Consider the following 22123-nt stretch of genomic DNA (forward strand, 5'->3'; position numbering starts at 1 on the left):
CAGCGGACGTTCACACAGCGCTAACTACTTGCCGGGCACCGTCCCACACGCGTCCCAAGTACTGTCTCGTTAATCATCCTCGTAACCCTAGGAAGAAGGTACTGTGCTCCGCCCCCCTTGTCCAGATGAGGAAACTGAGACACAGAGAGGTTAAGTGACTTTTTCAAGCTCACTCAGCTGGTCGTTGCTGGCGCCTGGCTGTGAACCCAGGCTGCCTGTGCTCTGTGCGCCCACGCACTTCTCTCCACACTAGCTCTCATGCTAGTGTGGCCCGCGATGCTCTCAGGGACTCGGGATCCGGGTTTGGAGGGTGGGAGAGGAGTCTGGGAACTGAGACTCAGCTTCCGCTGGCTGAGAAGGACCCAAAGCACGACAGTGTCTTCCATCCATTCCACACATACTGCTGGAGTGATATTGATGAAAGTGGTTTTGTTTTGTTTTTTTCTTTTTTATTTATTTAAGAAAAAACTTTTTAAAATATTTATTTGTTATTGAGAGACAGAGAGAGACAGAGCATGAGCAGGGGAGGGGCCGAGAGAGAGGGAGACACAGAATCCGAAGCGGGCTCCGGGCTCCGAGCTGTCAGCCCAGAGCCCGACGCGGGGCTGGAGCTCACAGACCGCAAGATCATGACCGGAGCCGGAGTCGGACGCTCAACCGGCGGAGCCACCCAGGCACCCCCGGTTTTGGTTTTTTCTTTCCCTTTTGCTGTTTCAGCCAGTGGCTCTTCTTACTTCGGGCTAAGCCAGATTCAGCAGAAAAGCAGAGATACCATTTCTGAGTATCAAGAATCAAGACTTTGGCGTCGTAAGAACCCGAGCTTCGAGTTTCAAAAGTGGGAGCCCCGGGCATACGTAAAGTTTATGGCATTAACAAAAGGTTTGGAGACTAAGCAACAATGTTGGACTAAGCAACAATGTTGGACTAAGATCCAACAATCGTTTGCCCAGACCCAGATAAGGTCAGATGTCTCTGGGCTGGGGGTCCGCACAGAGGGGCCAAGGAGGGTGGAAACAGTTATGAGGACGTGGGTCTCCAGAGAGGTGAGTGGTGGCAGGAGCGATGGCCCTGTGCCAGCTGTGAGAGTGGGTGTGGGTTGGGGGGGGGGAGCCCAGGTGTCTCTCACCCCGTATGGCGTGGGAGGGGATGGTCACGGAGTGGTTGGCAGAAGGGCTGAGACGCCTGTGCCCTCAGAGTGACAGGGCCTGTGACAGGCCCTGCCAATGTCTCCCGTGGGCCTGCGAAGAGGCCGAGAGAAGAAAGATGGAGAAAGATGGGCGAAGAGAGGGCTTCCAGGAGGCTGGGAGGGCACGTCTGCCCCCCGGAAGACAGACATGAGGCCATCGCAGCAGGTGCCAGAGAAGGCCAGGTTGCCGCGGGCCCCTGCCCGGGGCTTGGAACTCTGTGAGCTCCCTTCACCAGGAAAAGAGATACGGACACAACCCAGAACAAGTGGTGGGCAGACTCCGATTAACTGTGGTTCAGCGTCTCCCACCCAGCAGAACGGGGACTTGAAACAGAAATTAAGCCCAGTTGTGGGGCGCCTGGGTGGCTCAGTCGGTTGAGCATCCGACTTCAGCTCAGGTCATGATCTCACGGTTCGTGAGTTCCGGCCCCACGTCGGGCTTTATGCTGACAGCTCGGAGCCCGGAGCCTGCCTCGGATTCTGTGTCTCCCTCTCCCTCTGCCCCTCCCCAGCTGGTGCTCTGTCTCTCAAAAATAAATAAACAGGTTTAAAAAAAATTTTTTTTTTTAATTTTTTTTTTCAACGTTTATTTATTTTTGGGACAGAGAGAGACAGAGCATGAACGGGGGAAGGGCAGAGAGAGAGGGAGACACAGAATCGGAAACAGGCTCCAGGCTCTGAGCCATCAGCCCAGAGCCCGACGCGGGGCTCGAACTCACGGACCGCAAGATCGTGACCTGGCTGAAGTCGGACGCTTAACCGACTGCGCCACCCAGGCGCCCCTAAAAATTTTTTAAGAAACTAAGCCCAATTGTGAAAAACCGAAGTTACGTCTCTTACGCACTCCACGATGTGGACTGAATGTCCTGCCTGCTTCCCTACTGTTCCTGAAACGGCTTCTCGTGTTCAAGAGAAATGGGGGAAGAGAGCCTGTAGCGGAGGCCCCATCCTCCCGCATGTTCCGTATCCTCTTTCAGGCAGCCCTCCGGGCTTGGTCTCCTGCCACCCAAGTCATCCCTGTGCCCTCGTCCCCTGCGGAAAAGCCTCCCAGTATCGATAGAGTGGGGGTGACGGTACTTCATAGTGTCCCTCTATCAGCCGCCAACCAACAACGTGCCTGCCTTCGCCATGCCTGTCACGCAAATAATTGTGTCTACAGGGGCGGAAGTTCAAGACGACACTGCGCTGTCTCGGTACTGGCTGTCTTTGTCCGTGACTCTTAGGACTGTTTAGACCAGAGTCTTGCAACCTTGATGCTATTGGCATCCGGGCGGGATAAATCTTTACTGGGGGGCTGCCCTGTGCACAGTAGGCTGGTTAGCGGCTTCCCTGACCTCCACCTACTAGATGCCAGTAGCGACCCCCCATCAAGTTTTGACCGCCAAAAATGACACCAAACATCGTCAAATGTCCCCAAGGGGAGGGGAGAATCATCCCCAACGAAGAACCACCGCTTAAAATATTGCATACACGCCCCCCCCCCCGCCCCAGCCTGTGCTTTTTGCTCTGAGGTTGATGTCAGTGAGGGTAGAAGGCAAAATCTAACCAGAAAAATAGTGGTCTGGACGTCAGAAGACTTGGGGGTCAAGTCTCACTCCCTACCTATGTGACCTTAAGCAGGGCATCTAACTTCTTTGAGCCTCAGTGTTCCCATATGTGTATTGGGGATGATAAATGAGGAAAGGGATATTACTTTGTTTTGTTCGCTACTGTATCCCCAGTATCTAGAATAGTACATAGTAAGTGCTCAATAAAAGTATGTTGCTTGGTTGACTGAGTCTCTGCCCTGCCTCCCCTCCCGGGACTTCTGCGGGGTTCAGCTGAAAAAGTCTGAGCACTTCCATGACTGAGGGCAATCTGAATAAGCTCTGTGGGTTGTACCAGTGTCAACATCCTGGCCACGCTATTGTATGAAAGCTACACAAGATATTACCACGGGGGAAGACTAGGTGAAGGTCATAAAACCTTCCTGTAATTTTTTTTTTTTTTTTGCAATTTCCCGTGAATCTGTTACTATTTCAAAGTAAAGACTTCCACCTAAATAGAATAAATACATAGGAACAAAATGGAAATAAGAATTCCCCAAAACGAGGTGCCTGGGAGGCTCAGTCGGTGAAGCGTCCGACTTCCACTCAGGTCATGATCTCACGGTTCATGAGTTCGAGCCCTGCATCGGGCTCTGTGCTGACAGCTCAGAGCCTGGAGCCTGTTTCAGACTCTGCGTCTCCCCCTTTCTCTGTTCCTCCCCTGCTCACCCTCTCTCTCGCTCTCTCTCTCTCAAAAATAAACATTAAAATTAAAAAAAAAGAATTCCCCCAAACATGTGCAGCATAAAAATAGTTAAATTCCCTAGATCACTAGAAGAGGGGAGAGACTCAGATCACAAACTCAAACCTGCAGGAAATGGAATCACTTTTCCATGACTCAGCCTGATTTATCTCAGGAGCTCCTATTCTGCCAGGTGGCAGAAATGTTTCCCTCCCCCGTCTGCTGGGGTTGCACCTAAATTCTGCAGCCTTGTGTCAAGTGAAAACCTCCTAGGGGCACATCTGGGGCAGATGCCATCCGTCCCTGTTCCCAGACTGGCTGCTGGGCTGTGGGTCCCTGCAGGTCCGTGCTGAGCCTGAGGGAAGCTGGCAGGACTGATGAGTCACTACCTGGCGTCCTCTGATTCACATATAGTCCACAGATACATTTTATTGGACCCATATGGTATTAAAAAAATTTTTTTTAATGCTTATTTTTGAGAGAGAGGGAGAGAGTGACAGAGTGTGAGCAGGGGAGGGTCAGAGAGAGAGGGAGACACAGAATCAGAAGCGGGCTCCAGGCTCTGAGCCGTCGGCACAGAGCCTGACGCGGGGCTCGAACCCACGACCCCCGAGATCATGACCTGAGCCGAAGCTGGACGCTTAATTTACTCAGCCACCCAGGCGCCCCCTGACCCATATAGTATTTTAAAAGATCAGTTGCCAATAACCTGCAATGGGAGTTTTCACATAAGATATTTGAAAGGAAAAAAAAAAAAAACATTTTCATGTCTTGTAAAAAATAATAAAGATTTTCATGTCTCGTAAAGACAAAACAAAACAAAACAGAATCTAGACACCTGGGGCAGATCACTCTGGGCACACGACCCAATGGGGCCGTGATCCGCGGGACCCTCCTCTGTGGCGGCTGCCCCTATACAGCAGGCGTGCCCCCAGTGGATTAGCCAGTTTCCCCCCATTTCCTATCAACACGGGGCCTGGATTCACTCATTTGCAAAATTTGCCTGGCTCCCATAGACACTTGAGTTGGCAGTCCCCACTTTTTCCTACTGCTGCGTCACTTTTGGGTCCCTGGGGCCCATTTTTCTCCTGCTCCTTGCTGGGGCGAGAAAAACACTGGGGAGCTGTCTCAGACCCGTTTGCCTACATCTATCAAATGGCCACTCAGTCCAGGATCTCGCTGCCCTCCCTGGCTCCACACCGGAGAGGGACACGATGGGACATAGCCCAGGTCCCTCATTCTCAGTTTTCCTCCTTTCCTTTCAGACTCTCCCTCCTCCTCCTGACCTGGGAACCTTTATTTTTGCCCTAAGAGGCAGGAATCCTTGCTAGTCCAGCTTCCGGGTCTTTCTCCCCACTTTGCCCCCCCCCCACCCCCGTTCTATTGTCTATACACAACAGTCCTTTCTGTTTCCCCTTATTTCCCAGGCTTTCAAAATCCAAAAGCCAGGATTGTTTGGTTCGCTTTTTTACACTGTGTCCTCCCTTCCTGGAGGCAGATGGTAACATCTGCCTGAATCTTGGGGGGCGGAGAGGATCTTGAAACAGTAACAAAAACTGGGAATAAAAAACACCCCCGTTAACTTATGAGGTCACCCTCCATCATCTGTCTACATGCCAGGGGCTGTGCTAAGCAATTTACGTGTCTTACCTCCTTTCAACCTCAAACTGGAAATGAGACTGAGGTGAAGTGTTTGTCCAAAGTCAGTAGCTAATGAGGGGGCATAGCTGAGACGTGAACTCAGAGTAGATCAACCCAGCCACCCAGGTCCCCCAGAGGTATGGCCTGACTTCACCTCCCACCTCTCTGCTTCCGGCACTCCCAGGTCCCTGACCATCTGTGCGCGGTAGAGGCCAGTCGGAATCCTTACCTGGGGGAAACTGAAAGGCCATTGGCCTAGATTTTCCTAAGGCCCGCCTATGCCCCCGGCTGATTGGCAGGATGGCTGTGACCGTCAGCTTGCTGATCATTGGCCCAGGGAAATCTATTGACCTCCACCGCGCGCCACTTTAACCGCAGCAGGAGAGTCCAGACAGTCAGGACAGATCCACTCCCTGGAGAACAGAGATAAAAATGGAAGGATAAAACGAGAGCTTGAGTCAGAAAGTTGGCAAATCCAGTTACGGGAAAGGGTAGATGCATGCTGGCCGCCGTCAATGTGTCCGTCGGCAGCCTGCCTTGCAAGCTGAAGGCATCCACCTTGCAGAGCATCCGCACCAGGTTTGGACAGACCTTTGGGCTAACTGGCCCTCTGTTTGGCCGGAGGGAGGGAAGGGTTTTGTTTCGTTTTGGTTTTAGTTCCATGGAATTCAATGTTAAAAAAAAAACAAAACACAAAAAATTGCATCATTTGAGATTGAGAGATTTTCCTGCTAGAAACTTAACCCTTTCTTTCACCTGTATTGCCTTTTAGCTAACCCCAGGCACCATTCGAAATGCGGGCACTGCTGTTTGGAGTTGTTTCTATATGAGGCAGTCTCGGTCGATGCTTGGGCACATGGCTCTGCAGCTGGGTTATCTGGGTTCAAATCCTGGCTCTGTAGTCACGCCACAGCTCCTCGGGTGAGTCATTCAGTCTTGTGGAGCCTCAGCTTCCTCATCTGCACAATGGGGTTATTAATAGTCCCGACCAAGTCGATGTCTGTCAAGTGCAGCGAGCAATGCGTGGCTCGTAAGTTCAGTAAAAGGAGGGTCTCATTATGGGAGAAAAACTCCCAACACGAATGAAACTGATCTGGGTCAGGGAGGGGTGGGGTGATAATGTCGCTGCCCTTGAGGCTGGGGTCACTCAGCACACCTGTGATCGGAGGGTCAAGGACATAGTCCTGCCAGTTGATCTAGACTCCCCAGCGTCTCGGCTGGCACCGGAGTACCAGCTGTGGGACTAGCGAGCCAGAGAGGCCAGGAGGAAGGTGCCAGGCTGGGATCGCCCAGCTCATCCTGGATGGTGGAGCACTGTTGGGGGAGGAGAGCAAAGGGGGGAGAAACGGGGCCCACTGGGAGGGCCTGGCTCTCAGGAAAGGGGCGGGAGGGGGGAAGGGTAGGCAGGAGGGGAGAGGAGGAGCACCAGCAGCCTGGGCCAGAAGCAGCTGGGCCCTGTGTCCTCTCGGCTTCTGGGGGCCGGGCTGCTCAGGAGGAAGTCGTGGCCAGACGTGCTGAGTTCTGAGTTAATGCCTTTGTGGGCTGCCGGAGGCGGTGGGAACTGCCACCCGATCTCATGGAAATCCCCTGTTGATGGGGGGGGGGGTCCCCCTGTGCTGGAACTCTCCTCTGGCTCCAGCCCTTTACTTATTCATTCTTCCTTCCTTCCTTTCTTCCTTCCTTCCCTCCTTCCTTTTTCTTTTTCTTTCTTTCTTCAAAACACAATTGGCATTTAGTGAAGTGCAAAACTCTTTAAGTGGACAGCTCGATGGGTTTCTACCCATGTACAGTCACCACCCAGATCAAAATCTAGAGCATTCCCAGGACCCAAGAAGGCTGCCCCAAACCCTTTCCCGGTTCAAGACTCCCCAAAGTCACCCCAATTCTAACCTTTATCACCTTCAACTACTGTGCCCCATTTTTGAACTTCAAATGCACAGAATCATACAGTGTGTATCCTTTTGTGACTGACTTCTTTCAACATTCTATCCGGGTCTTTGTATACCTGGCCTCCATTCTTCTTACCTGCTGTATAATATTGCACCGTATGAATGTCCCATTATGTATGTTTTTATTTGCTTCCTTTCTGGCTTGGGGATATTATGAATAAAGTAGCTGTGAACATTTTTGCACCTGGCTCTTGGCGCATAGAAGCCCTTGTTTCTGTCAGGCATACAGAAGTGGTTTAGCCCTTTTATTTCATTTTTGAAAAATGTTTATTTGTTATTGAGAGAGAGAGTGAGACAGAGCACAAGTGGGGGAGGGGCAGAGAGAGAGGGAGACACAGACTCTGAAGCAGGTTCCAGGCTCTGCGCTGTCAGCACAGAACACGACACAGAGCTCGAACCCGTGAACCGGGAGATCATGACCCGAGCCGAAGTCGGACGCTCAACTCACTAAGCCACCCAGATGCCCCGGTTTCCAGCCCTTTTAGACATTCTTTTAGCAAATGCTCCAACACAGGCACCAGGGTGGCTCAGTCAGTTGAGCATCTGACTCTTGATTTCTGCTCAGGTCATGATCTCACGGTCGTGGGATTGAGCTCTGAGTCAGGCTCTGTGCCGAGCTGAGCATGGAGCCTGCTTGGGATTCTCTCTCTCTCTCTCTCTCTCTCTCTCTCTCTCTGCCCCTCCCCTGCTTGCACTCTTTCTCTCTTAAAAAAAAAAATTAAAACAAGAGAGAAAGAAAATGCTCCAAGATAAGGAAATAGGGAACTACTGTGTTTCCCTCCCCGCCCCTCCCCTCCCCCTGCACAGCCGCCTCGGGGTTGCAGGCGTGAGAGTCTGAGAAATGGAAAGGAGACAGAGGCACCACGGCAGCCACATTCAGCAGAAGATGTAAAAATATGTTGGCCACTTGCCAAGAGCATTTCCCCTTTCAAAAACGTCATCTGACCCTGTGCTGGCAATGTACATAGAGATCTTCTGAAACCTGGCAGAAAGTTCTGCTCATTCTCCTGCTGATGGTGCCTGTTGAGTCTTGAAAGTAGCGCAGGAATTCAGAGATGAGTGAATCCATTTCTCCCATTTTGCAGATAGGAAAACTGAGGCCCAGAGAAGGGACATGACAGGGCCAGGGACACAAAGATTCCTGGCCTCTAGCGGCCTCCTCTGCAAACGGGGAGGAAGGGAGGGGCGCCTGGGTGGCTCAGGCAGTTAAGCGTCCGAGTCCTGGTCTCAGCTCGGGTCTTGATCTCAGGGTCCTGAGTTTGAGCCCCAGGTTGGGCTCTGTGCTGAGTGTGGCGCCTACTTTTAAAAAAATTGCAAATTGGGAGAAAGGGATTATATTCATTGGCCTTTCCCAGCGCCTATCTGCCAAACGGGAACTGTTGTCCCAAGAGTTTAGCGTCTTCTGGTCAGTCACCCTTCCATGATTATTGGACGTCAGATTCTAGATTTACTCTATTCAACCTTGGCCACCTACCGTGTGCCAGCTACGGTTTTCGTTTCTGGGCACACAGCAGGAGAGGAAACAGACTACCATTCCTGCTCTCATATAACTTGCATTCTCTCAGGGGAGAAGGCCAATAAACTCAGAAATAAGCAGAGAGTGAGGTGAGTTGGAGAAAGATCAGTGCGATCAATTAAATTTTTTTTTAATGTTTATTTCTTTTTGAGAGAGACAGAGACAGAATGCAAGCAGGGGAGGGGCAGAGAGGGAGGGAGACACAGAATCCGAAGCGGGCTCCAGGCTCTGAGCTGTCAGCACAGAGCCCGACGCGGGGCTCGAACCCACGAACCGTGAGATCACGACCTGAGCCCCAATCAGTGCTATAAATTAAAGCAGGAAAGAGGAGGAAATGTTGGAGGCTTGGGGGACAGGGAGGGTGGGAGTTTTGAGCACAGTGGTCAGGGAAGGTGATATTCAGAAGCCCTGAAAAAGGTGGCAGGTGCAGTGGTGAGGGGGGCTGTGGGACGGGGAGAGTGTTCTGGGCAGGGGGACAGCAAGTGCAAAGGCCCTGAGGCAGGATCCTGGCGGTAACTGGGGACCATTAGGGATGGTTTGGTGGGAATGAGTCGAACGAGTGGGAGGGGTATGGAACATGAGGTCAGAGAGGCGAGGGGCAGAGGGCAGAGGGGCCGTATAGGTGGCTATGAGGACTTTGGCTTTTATTCAGTGACATACAGAGCCTGCAGAGTTTCCCTCAGAGGAGTGACAAGATCTGACTTACCATTTCTAAGGGGAGTTGGCTGCTATGTGGAGAACAGATGGAGACGAGGACAGAAGCAGAGAGACCAGTTAAGAGGCTGTGACAACAATCCAGGGACAGATGGGGGGGGGGGCTTGGGCAGGCAGGCGGGGACAGCGGAGGGAGGCATGGAGTTTCGAAGGCAGCATCCACCGGACTTCCTGGCCAGTTCATCTCCATCTTAATGCAAGGCACCCTGGGATGCAGAGCAGGTGCACTTTGCAAAGAAGCAAAGCACTGAGTTTCAGGTGGAAGGTCTTCTCCATCCTTCCAGATCTCTCCTTCAGGTTTCCTTCCCCAAAGTCAGCCAGGGAAAAGGTCTCACTGTGTCCTCCCCCAACACGGGCCTGAGCCCTTCAAGCAAGTAAGTGTGTGTGTGTGTGTGTGTGTGTGTGTGTGTGTGTGTGTGTGAGAGAGAGAGAGAGAGAGAGAGAGAGAGAGAGAGAGAGAGAGTTTGGGGCAGGGGAGGTCACTTTGATTCTTCTTCTCCTGCCCTTTATCTGCACCCCAATTTCTCTTTCCTCTGGGAGCTGTTGTGACAACCCCCCCGCCCCCCACTCACCGGGGCTCTAAGCACCTGTGCTGCCTGAAGGCGCTCCAGCCCCACTGACCTTTCTCCTTTGGGCCTCAAGACTTTTCCACCTCTGCTCTCTGCCTTGTCTAATATATGTATATATTTTTTAATTTTTAAATTAATTTTGAGATAGAGAGAGGAAGAGAGAGCAGGGGAGGGGCAGAGAGGGAGAGGGAGGGAGAGAGGATCCCGAGCAGGTTCTGCACTGTCAGCGAAGAGCCCGACATGGGGCTCAAACCCACCAACTGTGAGATCATGAGCTGAGCGAAGTCGGGTGCTCAACCAACGGAGCCACCCACGTGCCCCTCTGCTTTCTTTTTAACACTGCAATTTGTAATGATTTACTTCTTTGTTTACTTACTGGGTGTTTGGCCTCTTGTGCTGTAAGGCAGGGAACGGGTTGGTCCTGTTCACTCTCAATTCCCCAAGTACTAAGCTCAGCACCTAGAGGGACAGATTAGCAGGGAAGTCGGCAGTGCCTCTGAGATGGCCGGAGTGACCCCCACCTCCCGGTAGTCCCAGCTTAGCCATCCCTTCCCACACTGAATGGAGCTGGCCGTGTGACCAAGAGTGTGAGGGTGACACATGGAGGTGACAGTATGTGCCTTCCATGCTATATATATGTATATATGTATTTATCATACGTGAGGCTTTTAAAGGCTATTTCCTTCCTCCCTTCCCCCCTTCCTTCCTCCCTCCCTTCCTCCTTCCTTTCTTCCCTCCTCCCTTCCCTCCTTCCCTTCTTCTCTCTTTCCTTCCTTCCTCCCTCCCTCCCTTTAGATGCATATAAAATCCTCCGCTGGTTCTGTTGCATTGAACCCTATACACAGGTATCGAGGATTATGAACTCTAAAGCCAAATTACCTGGGTTCAGATCCCAAGTCTCCCAATTACCTGCTCTGGGACTGTGGACAATTTCTTAATCTTTTTGCCTTGGTTGCCTCATTATAAATAGGAATTACACCGACCCCATTGGCTTGTACATATTAAATGAATTAATAAGCGTAAAAGCAGCTAGAACCTGGCAAACACTCACCATGGGGCTGTTCGCTACAGCCCTTTTGCTTAGCACACAATAGGTGCTCAATAAATATTCTCCAAATGGATGGCTGGCTAGTGAGCGAGAGGGGCCAAGGGTCCTTGTATGCCAATTCCTTCTCGGGGGTTGCTTCCGAGTTCAAGTCTTTATAGGTAGGAGGGCTTTCAAAGAACATTTTCTGTCTTCCTCCTTTTCACATGCCTACTCAAAAACGATTCATTGTTTGTCCGAAATTCAAATTGAACCAGGCATTACATTTTCCTTCATTTTCTCGCGAGACCCTAAACGTGCCACATCTTCTCGGAGGCTTAGTGAGGTCACCTCTGTGTGATGGGCACTCGCGTGTGTCCCCTCGGCCAGGCTCTGCCCGCCAGTTACACATCAAGTGTGCATCTAGGTGATGCTGCGATGTGACCAAAGTCCAACGTGATGGACTTTCGGTAAAGTAGGGTAGCTAGCTCATCTGGGCGGGCCGAATCTAATCAGTTGAAAGGCCCTAGAAGCAGAGCTGAGGTTTCCCTGATGAAAGATAAACCCTACCCAGGGAACCTGTGGTTAACCCTCGCCCCCCGCCCCCCGCCCCCCAGCCCCTGCTGCGTGAGAGTGTTAGCCCGCCCTTCCCGATGGCCCGCCCCCGACAGAGTCCCCAGTAGGGGTGGGGAATGAGGGTTTCAGCTCAGAGGAGAGACCGGTTGCAGGTGGAATGTCGTGACTTTAACTACTTGAGGGCTAGGGTCGCCGATGCTTGTTGCTTTTCTGGAGGCCTGGCATCTGTCTCCCCCCCCCTCCCCCCCGCCACCATCTCATGTCCTTTTGGGGGGATTACTCATCTCCTCTGTGCGCAGTCCGGTAGAAAGGAAGGTACTTGGGGGCTCTGCCCTCCCACAGCCACGGCGGTGGGCACCTGACCCAATCAGATGCTCCCCTTCTGGATCTGAAGTTGAGCAGACCCATCCATTCAGCGATGCCCTGGGAGTGCCTTCCAGTAAATTCCCTTTTGCTTTTGCAAGGCAGGGCTGGTTTCTGCTACTCATTTCCTTCTTTACTGGTGTCCTTTCCACTAAAATGTAAACTCCAGGGCAGTGGGGACTGTCTGGTCCAGTGCAATATTCCCAGTGCCTAACACAGTGCCTGGCACCTAGTAGGTGCTCAATTAAATGCTTGTTGAATGAATAGACAGTAGTCAGGCCTGAAGGGGAGGCCGATTCCCGAACAATGGCTAATAATTCGACCTCACGAGGCAGATTGTGGGGGTTTCTCTCCCGAAAGAGTGGGATAATGTTACCTATCTCCCGAGGTTATCAGGACACATAGGTTGGTATCACTGAAATGCTTACAATAAGGCCTCACATAGGGGCGCCTGGGTGGCTCAGTCGGTTAAGCATCCGAATCTTGATTTTAGCTCAGGTCATGATCTCGTGGCTGTGGGGTGGAGTCCCACGTCGGGCTCTGCACTAAGCATAGAGCTTGCTTGGGATTCTCTCTCTCCCTCCCTCTCTCTCTCTCTGACCCTCTCCCACTCACACTCACTCTCTCTCTCTCTCTCAAAATAAATAAATAAAAATTAAAAAAAAAGTAAGTCCCAGCATAGAGGAAGCACTATAAAATTATAATCAGCCATTGCTATGAGCAGGGTACCAGCTACCCTCTTCACTTAGGGCTCATCAGGGACTGGGCACAGCAGGCTGGAAGGATGGGAGGTCTGGTCCCGTGTCCCTCCCGGTGCCTCCAGCGGAATGGGGGGCAGCCCCAGCCGTGGTGGCTGCTGGCAGAGCTCAGTGTCCCGAAGTTCTAGAGGTTTCCAGTTCCAGTTAGTACACAATCCAAAAGAGGGTGACCAACCTGCACTGGTTTGCTGAGACTTCTTTGGTTTCAGCATATTCTGGGAAGTCCCGTATTCCGGGAGCCTCCTCAGTGCTGGGCAAATTGGGACGGTTGGTCATCCTAATCCAAGATGACCTAGAGGCTGTCCTGACATGTGAGCAGTTCACGGCGATGGAGAATAAGCACAGCCAGGCAGGCGGCTGGCACCTGGGAAACTCGTCATCAGGTGGCAATGCCCTCGTCGCTGGTAGGGGGCTCAGGGGCAAGAGCCCAGCATGGGTACGGTCCGGGGTGAGCTTGGGTATCAGGTGAATATATTAGCATGTCTTTGTCGTTTGCAAGTCCCAAAACAAAACAAGACGCTAATTGACTTAGGGAGAAAAGAGGATGTGAAGTCCAGGATTCTAACAGCTTCAAGTATGGCTGGATCCAGGTGAATGAAATGATGTCATCTAGATAACGTCTCTCTCCATCTTTTGGCTTTCCTTCTTTTCTGTGCTGCCTTATTCTCAAACAACTTCTCTCTCATCTTGGTGGCTCTGGCTGGGTAAGACTGACACCGTTCCAGGATTAAGGGGGAGAGCAGGTGATTCTCTTGGCCAACAATTTCAATATAAGCTCGCTTTGGGCTCTGACTGGGTCACATGCTCACTGCTGAACCAATCACTGGGGGGCAGGTAGGGGAATGAAGCACTACTCTGATTGGCTTAGCGTAGCTCCCATGCTCTACCCAAACCTGAGGGTCTTGGCACCTGGGTTATGGGGACAGGTGGGCTGAACTTGCCCCCGTGACCAAATACGAATGAGGAGAGTAATAATGGTAATACCAACACCAATAATAATGGCAGCCAGCGTTTACATAGTGCTTGCTCTGCTCTCAGCGGTAACGAGGAGGGAGGATGTCTGGGAACGAGGCTGGAGACCTCTAGGAAGTTGTTTCGGGAAACTCTTACATTGGATGGGAAGTCGGATTAAAATGTCAGGGATGTTTAATCTCGGCTGCATGTGAGGAACACCTTTTGAAGAATCACACGAGCTCCACCAATGGAATAGTAATCTCTGCGGGCGGGACCCTAACATTAGGGTGTAAAAAACGCTCCAGGTGTTTCTACCATGCCTCACCTCCAGGATGAAGAACGACCGAGCTCGGTGTGTCTAGGGTGGGACAGCTGTGTGTTTTGTTTTTTAATTTTTTAAAAATGTTCATTTATTTTTGAGAGGGAGAGAGAGAGAGAGAGAGAGAGAGACAGAGCATGAGTAAGAGGAGACACAGAATTCGAGGCAGGCTCCAGGCTATCAGCCCAGAGCCCGGCGCGGGGCTTGAACTTGTGAACCACAGATCACGACCTGAGCCCAAGTCAGAGGCTTAACTGGGTGAGCCACCCAGGGGCCCCTTGGGGCATGTGTTTTAAACATCCATTCAGGTGTTTCCTATGCTCGAGGACCCCTGAACGAGGGCTCTGCTTTCCATCATGGCTTGGCGCCTTGAGGTCAACAGATAAGGCTGCTTCTGGCTTGAGGTGACTGATCCGGACGCACCTGCTGGCCTTCTGAAGGCTGAGGGGGTGAATCTCTCAGGACCTTTTCACCATTTGGCAATGGGAACTTAATCCAAGGTCTTTTTAATGAATCTCTGAATCTTTTTTTTTTTTAATATTTTTTATGTTTATTTATTTTTGAGAGAGAGAGACAGAGAGAGAGACAGAGAGAGACAGAGAGACAGAGAGACAGAGAGACAGAGTGGGAGAGGGGCAGAAAGAGAGGGAGACACAGAATCCGAAGCAGGCTCTGTGCTCTGAGCTGTCAGCCCAGAGCCTGACGCGGGGCTCAAACCCACGAACCGTGAGATCATGGCCTGAGCTGAAGTCAGAGGCTTAACTGACTGAGCCCCCCAGGCGCCCTGAATCTCTGAATGTTTAAAATTACCCTAGGCCCTTAGAAGGACCCAGGTTTAAATTTTTGATAGTCTCACTTTCCCATGAAATTCGTGGTATCCTTCTTCCCTGGAAGGTTTTAAATTTGATCTTGCCCCTAACATTCACTTAAGAACCATTTCTCCCCTTCCGGGTGTAGAGTTCTATCCATTGGGAGCTTCATTAACAGGATGGCTGCCTGGGGGAGAAAAAGGTATTCTGTCCTTATGCCCTCCCCCAATGGCATTACCAGTGACGATTAAGCACAGAGTGCTCATGTGTGAAATATTCAAGAAAGCTTTATGGGAGCTGGCCAGTCCGCACCTAACCAGCCGGTTACATTCCAAAGGTGTTTTGATAGTTGTGTGAACGGGGAATAAAAATCTGTTTTCTTATAGCAACGACGTTATTAAGGCCAAGGTGGTTTTCCAAGCTAGCCCACAAATACCTGTTCAATTCGCGTGAATAGTTACAGAACTACGTGAATAACTTTTCACTCCTGTTACTTATCTGAGATTATAGATGGCAAAAAACGGAAAACCGATTCCAGAGTTAATAGAATTTGCATCATTGGAAACATATTTACATCTCCCTCTTAATTTGTATGTTTTGGGCACAGGACGTTTATCTCTTTGCCCATCTTCTGTCTTCCGAGGCTATGCTGTTTCCCGAGCCAGAATGATGTTAGTCCAGCAAATGGGTGGAGTGTGAGAAAACACATCTGTCAGGTGGCAGGGGGAGTGGCGGTCATTACCGGGGCCCCACTTCTTGAAAAGTGGGTCTCTGAGGGAGGGAGCCAAACCATAAGAGACTCTTTTTTTTTATAATTTTTTTTAAATTTTTTTTTTCAACGTTTATTTATTTTGGGGACAGAGAGAGACAGAGCATGAACGGGGGAGGGGCAGAGAGAGAGGGAGACACAGAATCAGAAACAGGCTCCAGGCTCTGAGCAGTCAGCACAGAGCCCGATGCAGGGCTCGAACTCACAGACCGCGAGATCGTGACCTGAGCCGAAGTCGGATGCTTAACCGACTGCGCCACCCAGGCGCCCCAATAAGAGACTCTTAAAAAACTGAGAACAAACTGAGGGCTGATGGGGGGGTGGGAGGGAGGGGAGGGTGGGTGATGGGCACGGAGGAGGGCACCTGCTGTGATGAGCACTGGGTGTTGTAGGGAAACCGATTTGACGATAAATTTCATATTAAAAAAATATACAAATAATAATCATAAAAAAAAAGAAAAGTGGGTCTCTGAAAAGGAGACACCTCTGGACAAAGGCACAGAGTGGGGGGCTGGGGAGCGGGCCTGGGGATGACCCACCCACCCCCACCTTCCTGGGGAGTGCAGTCCAGCTGCACCACCAAGTTCAGGGTCAGTCCGGCAGAGGGCTCTAATGGGAACATCACCACCTTTTCTAGAACCCTCCACTGTCGGGGCTGGAAGGGCCGCGTTGCCCACAGGCTTTCGTTTCCGGATGAGAGGCTGAGACCAGCAAGGGTCGCGGCTTCCATGCCCGGGATCACACAGCAAATGGGAGGCGGTGGTGACCCTAACACGCGCCCTCTGGCCGATGGCGCAGGGCCCTTTCCGCTCTGACCACCACCCCCCTCCTTTCCCCTATGGTTTTCTCAAACTCGGGTTCAGGAGCGCAGCTGTCACCCCTTCACACAGATGGAGCCCCCCAGAGAGCCCCAGGAGGCCAGGGCGCCCCTGCTTGTGGCCTTTCCTGTGCCTCGCGTGCCCCGTGAGAGCTCCCCTCACCCTTCAGGAATGTTTGCTCACAGGTCTTCCTTGAGTAGAATGTCAGCCCCTCGAGGGGGAGGGACCAGGTCCCCCTTGCTTCCTTATTGCCCAAGGCGACTCCCCTGATAACACCTGATGCTGACTCGGGATAAGCATTTGATGAATGAATACACGAACTTCACAGCGCGAGATCCCCCTACCGGCTCCCCACCGCCACCTGCCCCCTCCCAGCTAGCACCTGCTGAGGTCTAGCGCATGGGTGTATGACCAGCTCAGCCGTGCCCCTCGGGGAACTCCCCTGCCTGGGTCTCCTCCAGCCCCCCCAACGACTCCGGGGAGAGAAAGGTACAACTAGTCTCATGCCCCTTTTCTGGCCAAGGTGACTGGGACTGAGGTATGGTCCAGGCAAGGTCATGCAGGTAGGAAGTGGTGGGTGGGGCCGACCTTGGAGGCCGGTCTCTGGACCCCGAATCGGGTCCCAGTTGGCTGTGCACCTGCGAGAAGCTGGGCTGGCGCGGGGGGGGGGGGGGGGGGTGATGGACCTTGCCCCGTTGCTTCCCAAGGCTGCTGCTGTCACGAACACCAGGAACGCGGTGCCTTGCACAACACGATGCGTTCCGTTTCCGTTTTGCAGGCTGGAGTCTGACGCGGGCCTCCCTGGGCTGAAGATCCCGGTGCGGGCACAGCTGCGCTCCTCTCTGGAGCCTTCCGGGGGAGAGTCCCTTTCCTTGCCTTTTCCAGCAGCTAGAGGCTCCCCCGTGCTGTGGCTCCTGCCTCTGGGTGCGAACCCTGCCAGAGTGGCACCTCTCTCTGCGCCCTCCTCTTCCGTCCCCCTCGCCCCCTTCTAGGCCCCTCGCAGATAATCCTGGAATAGCATCATCTTCCCAGTTTAAAGTCACCTGATCAGCAGCCCGATTCCATCAGCAATCAGCAATCTGCGTGCCCCTTTGCCGTGTAACCTGACACAGTCACAGGCTCTGGGGATGAGGGTGTGGGAGTGCCCGGGGGCCCACCGATGTGCCCCCCGTGGAGTCCTTCCATGCATTTGCCTTCCTTTGCCCCGAGGGTCCCCCCCTTCCCACACGCAGGCTGCCTGATGGCCCCTGTGGTGTCCTGGCACAGAGGGAGAGGCCCCTTTGGCATGCCCAGGGGCCAGGAGGAAGCTTCATTTATTGTCCAGGAGCAGGAGAAGGCAGGTGGCTGGACAAGGTGAAGTTTATGGCCATTCTTCAGGTGCCGCAAGGGTGTATCTGCCTCCCTCAGGCTGCCCACATGGTCCCATGGGACTGTTTTATAGCCTTCTCTGCCTGGGAACAATGGCTGGAGAAAAAGTACCCTACCCTGCTAGCTCCCAGCATGCCCTTGCTCCTAGGGCCACCCACCTGGGACCTGCCCAAGCCTCGGCTGTCATCGGCCCGGTTCCTCAGCCCCCCTCCAGCACTGTGCCCGCTCAGGATCCGGGGGTCCTGCCTGGGAGGGAATCATCGGGGGTGGGGGTGGGGGTGGGGGCAACAGGTATTCTGATTTGCCCTGAGCCCCGCTTCCAAATCTTGCCTGTCCCGCCGAAGAGGTGTTTCTGGTCTTCTGTGAGGGGAAACAAAAACAAAAGACCTTTCCCATCAAGAGCCGCCCTCTTTGGGCGCAGGGAGGGGGCGGGGATAACAACGGGCACCTGCCCACAACCCCCGCCCCCGCGTGGGCCTGGTGGTCTGGGCTGAGCTGGGGCCGGGCTGGCGGGGGACGTAGAGTCTCGCCATCTAGTGGTGGGTGGTGGAACTGGGAGCTGCAAAGGCTCCAGACTCCTCCCTACCAGGCTCAATCGTCCCCGGAGGGGAGAGGTGACTCCAAGCCCTGGCTGTTCCCAAGGAGGTTTTTTAAACAGAGGAATGTTCAAGCCCTACCCCACACCTCCTGCATCAGAAAGTCTGAGGCCTGAAAATCTGCAGTTTAGCTTTAGAATGCGGATCCCCAGGACTTACCTCTAAACTAGGTTTGGGATAGGATTTGGGAATCCAAATTCCCTTCCTTCCTTCCTTCCTTCCTTCTTAACCACATTTACTGGCTTACATAAATATTTGAAAACGAATCTATCTGTCTTCCCTTTCTGTATCCTCGACACAATGTATTATAGTTTTTAATAAATAGCTGTAAATATCCATAAGGAGAAAATGAATTTTAAAATATGAGAGAGAGGTCAGTAAATTGCCAAACAGGTCAGCCACTGAAAGGACTATTTTTTTTTTTTCCTGAAGATTAAGCCGCTGATTTGTACATTTTACGAAAGTAAATTTCATCTATACAAACAAGGTAGTTTATAACTTGATCTCAGCTCCAGTTTTGACAGTTGGAGGTTTTACATAAAAGCTGCAGAATTTCAACGAAAGAACAAAGAAAAGATTCAGACGTAAGTTTATTCTATCAACTTCCGCAAACAAAGAATGACTGCATATCCATTTATGTGAGTCCTCTGGTCCAGAATGTACTTTCCTTTGGAAATATCTGTGACCACACTTCTGTATGTCATCATAGCTTCTAGTGGGAATTAGTCTGTTTTTTTTTTTTAATTTATTTTTTAATGTTTTGAGAGACGGAGAGCGAGCGAGCACGCACATGCGAATGGGGGAGCGGCAGAGGGAGAGGGAGACGTGGAATCTGAAGCAGGTTCCAGTCTCTGAGCTGTCAGCACAGATCACGACACGGGGCTCAAACCCACGGACCGCGAGATCATGACCTGAGCCGCAGTCGGACGCTTCACTGACTAAGCCACCCAGGCGCCCCGGTACATAGTCTGTTCTTGATGAAGACAGAATGGACAGATGTGGCCTGTTGCCTGATCCCTGGGTAATGCCGACTGTGACAAGACCAGTGAGACACATGAAGACATTTCTCCTTTTCTTGAACCGTCGGGTCAACTACAAAGCGATGAAGTCCGTAGGATAATAGGATGTCTGCGAAGGTAAAGTTATATCCTGCAAGTGGACTGTGCCTTCAAGATCTGAATTACGGTCCTTCGACGGAGTGTGGACATCGTCCTTCCTGGAGCGTCCATCTGCTCGAGTTAACCCTGCACTCCAAACCCGGCTGAACTATTGCTTTTCCCTCTGCGGGGCTCGCCAGCAAACATTCTTTGCAGGCCGGCCCGACAAGATGAGCCGCTTTGGCAGTCAGTCCGTTAGACTTGGACCATTGCTCGTTCGAAGAACTGGAATCTGGTGCTCGCCCTGAGCTCTGTGTTTGCTGCCTTCACTCAGTCCCGGGGGCTTCTCCAGCAACTTCAGCCAGGGCCACCGCTGTCTTCCGCAGGGAACCCAAATTCTTTTCTTTTTTTAAGTTTATTGATTTATTTTGAGAGAGAGAGAGACAGAGAACACGCACATGAGTGGGGGTAGAGGCAGAGAGAGAGAGAGAGAGAGAGAGAACCCCAAGCAGGCTTCTCGCTGTCAGCTGGGAGCCAGACTGGGGGCTCAAACTCACGAACTGTGAGAGTATGACCTGAGCCGGAATCAAGAGTCAGACGCTTAACTGACTGAGCCTCCCAGGTGCCTCTGGAATCCAAATTGTTAATAAAGTATTATTTTTTTCAGTTTTATTTATTTTGAGAGAAAGAAAGAATATGAGTAGGGGAGGGGCAGAGAGAGAGGGAAAGAGAGAGCATCTCAAGCAGGTTCCCTGCTGTCAGTGCAGAGCCTGATGTGGGGCTCGAACTCATGATCTGTGAGGTCATGACCTGAGCCAAAACCGAGAGTTGGATGCTCAACCGACTGAGCCACCCAGGTGGCCCTGGAATCCAAATTCTTAACCAGGCTTCTCTAGTAACTCCTATGGGCAGCTTGAAGTCAACGCCACTGACACAGTGGCCACAAGTTAAATGAGACAACTGTGAGATGTGGATTTTTTTTAAGAAGCTGATGCTACATTTGGTCATATTACTAGAAGCATAGCCCCCAGGTTAGGGGAGGATATGAGATAATGGTTACTATCTGGGTTCAAGTCCTACTTTTGCTACTCCCAATTGTGTAAACCGTGGGCCAATGTCTACACTTCTTCCTGCTTCTGTAGAGTGGAGATAAGGGTACCTGTCTGTCAGGGTTGTTTGAAGGACTCGAAGAGATCATGTACGAAGCACTCAGCACAGGGCCTGCCCTCAGGAATGAGTCACACTGCTCAAGTCTGTTGGCAACACTGTGTCTGATTTCAGGAACCTGTTTATAGAGGGAATGTCCGGACGTAGGGGGGCTGGAAGAACTGAGGGGCTGGGAGGATGCTTGAGGGTCTATAACCGGGGCAGGGGACAGAGGTGTCTGGGGAACAAGGGGTGTGTGGTGCTTAAAAAGACCAGTCGAGGGTCTAGAGTGCAAGAGGAAACGGGGATCAGGGGGCATCGTGCGTGAGCAAGCACCTCTGTTCCCCAAAGCAAGCGGTTTCTGGTGCGGTGCCTCTGCCCCTCGCGGATCGTGGGGGAAACACAGACACGCATCTGCTGCAATAGTTGTTTCCATACTTATTCACGTACTTGGCACACACACGCTCGGGACACATCCGTACACATGTATGTTTGTGCGTATGTTTTTTTTTTTTTTTAATTTTTTTTTTCAACGTTTATTTATTTCTGGGACAGAGAGAGACAGAGCATGAATGGGGGAGGGGCAGAGAGAGAGGGAGACACAGAATCGGAAACAGGCTCCAGGCTCTGAGCCATCAGCCCAGAGCCCGACGTGGGGCTCGAACTCAGGGACCGCGAGATCGTGACCTGGCTGAAGTCGGAGGCCTAACCGACTGCGCCACCCAGGCGCCCCATGTTTGTGCGTATGTTTATGTCGTAGAAAAAATCAAGCCGGCGTCTTGGGCCTGTGCTTTCACAGAAGCAGGGGGCAACGTCCATCAGGCCTGAGCCAAATTTGAATTATAGTAAGGGGGCGCCCGGGGGGGGGGGGCTCAGTCGGTTAACTTGGGCTCAAGTCATGATCTCACAGTTCGTGGGCTTGAGCCCCGCGTCGGGCTCTGTGCGGACAGCTCGGAGCCTGGTGCTGCTTCGGATTCCGTGTCTCCCTCTCTCTCTGCTCCTCCCCGACTCATGCTCCGTCTCTGTCTCAAAAATAAACAGAAAACATTTAAAAATTAAAAAAAAAAAACACAGTAGAACTTTGGGTTGCACGCAGAATTCGTTCTGGAAACGTGCTCGTCATCCAAAGTGCTTGTGTATCCAAGCGAATTTCAGGAACCAGCGGCTGAGTTGTGATCATGCGACGTTTGGCATCACGTTCGACTCGCGTCGCAAGACATCGCTTGTCTATCCAGCGAAAATGTATTAGAAACCTTGGCTGGTCTCGCGGCACCCTCGCTGAACGAGTTACTCGCGATCCAGGGTTTTACCGTATGTGTCCATGAAGTGTTTCGGACTGAACGTTTTTTCCCCTCCCACATCCACATGTTGGACCGTCACCCCCGGCGTGATGGTGTTTGGAGGGGGCCCTTTGGGAGGTGGCGAGGTCATGCGGGTGCAGCCGCCACGGATGCCACGAGTGCCCTTAGAAGGGAGACCCCCGAGAGCTCCCTCGCCCCTCCTGCCAGCCAGGATGATGGACGCCAGGAGAAGGGGGCCGACTAGGGTCCTCGCCAGACCCCACCCCACGGCCTCCACGCTCCGGGTGCCTCTGGCGTCCTTAGCAAGCCAGTCCGAGGCCGCCGATGACTCTGACGCTGGAGTTCGCTGCAGTGGCCACGTGGGCTGCAGTGGCCACGAAAC

The 22123-nt window shown here is 52.2% G+C and overlaps 1 pseudogene; it reads right to left on the reverse strand.

The window, feature by feature from the left end:
* Positions 1-19128: 19128 nt before the first annotated feature.
* LOC125171794 (eukaryotic translation elongation factor 1 epsilon-1-like) lies at positions 19129-21871 on the reverse strand (annotated as a pseudogene).
* Between the last annotated feature and the right edge of the window lie 252 nt (positions 21872-22123).

The sequence above is a fragment of the Prionailurus viverrinus genome, chromosome C1 (assembly GCF_022837055.1).
Source record: "Prionailurus viverrinus isolate Anna chromosome C1, UM_Priviv_1.0, whole genome shotgun sequence".
Lineage (NCBI taxonomy): Eukaryota > Metazoa > Chordata > Mammalia > Carnivora > Felidae > Prionailurus > Prionailurus viverrinus.